Below are 690 nucleotides of genomic sequence, written 5' to 3' on the forward strand. Positions count from 1 at the left end.
ACTCCCTTCTTCAGAGGCGTCCCATTGCTCACAGGATTCCTTTCAGAAGTGTACATGAACTGGTTATTAGCAACCATGTCAATGAGTTCTTGAGCTTCTGCAGGCGTTTTCTTTAGGTGAATGGATCCACCTGCAGAAGTGTCCAGTGACATCTTTGATAGCTCAGATAAACCATCATAGAATATATCCAGGATGGTCCATTCTGAAAGCATGTCAGAAGGACACTTTTTGGTCAACTGTTTGTATCTTTCCCAAGCTTCATAGAGGGATTCACCTTCTTTCTGTCTGAAGATTTGAACATCAGCTCTAAGCTTGCTCACCTTTTGAGGAGGAAAGTACTTGGCTAAGAAAGCCGTGACCAGCTTATCCCAAGAGTTCAGGCTGTCTTTGGGTTGAGAATCCAACCATAATCTAGCTCTGTCTCTTACAGCAAAAGGGAAAAGCATGAGCCTGTAGACTTCAGGATCTACTCCATTAGTCTTAACAGTATCACATATCTGCAAGAATTCAGTTAAGAACTGAAAAGGATCTTCAGATGGAAGTCCATGAAACTTGTAGTTCTGCTGCATCAGAGAAACTAATTGAGGTTTCAGCTCAAAGTTGTTTGCTCCAATGGCAGGAATGGAGATGCTTCTTCCATGTAAGTTAGAATTAGGTGTAATAAAGTCACCAAGCATCTTCCTTACATTA

General features: G+C 41.6%; 1 non-coding gene across 1 annotated transcript; it reads left to right on the forward strand.

Annotated features, from left to right (window-relative positions):
- The first annotated feature begins 206 nt into the window (after positions 1 to 206).
- Positions 207 to 314, forward strand: LOC148578293 (small nucleolar RNA R71). The gene has a single exon (XR_015902940.1). It is a non-coding gene; the product is annotated as a small nucleolar RNA R71 (small nucleolar RNA).
- Positions 315 to 690: the final 376 nt, after the last annotated feature.

This window comes from Arachis ipaensis, chromosome B1 (assembly GCF_059453495.1).
Source record: "Arachis ipaensis isolate K30076 ecotype BB chromosome B1, ASM5945349v1, whole genome shotgun sequence".
Taxonomy (NCBI): Eukaryota; Viridiplantae; Streptophyta; class Magnoliopsida; order Fabales; family Fabaceae; genus Arachis; species Arachis ipaensis.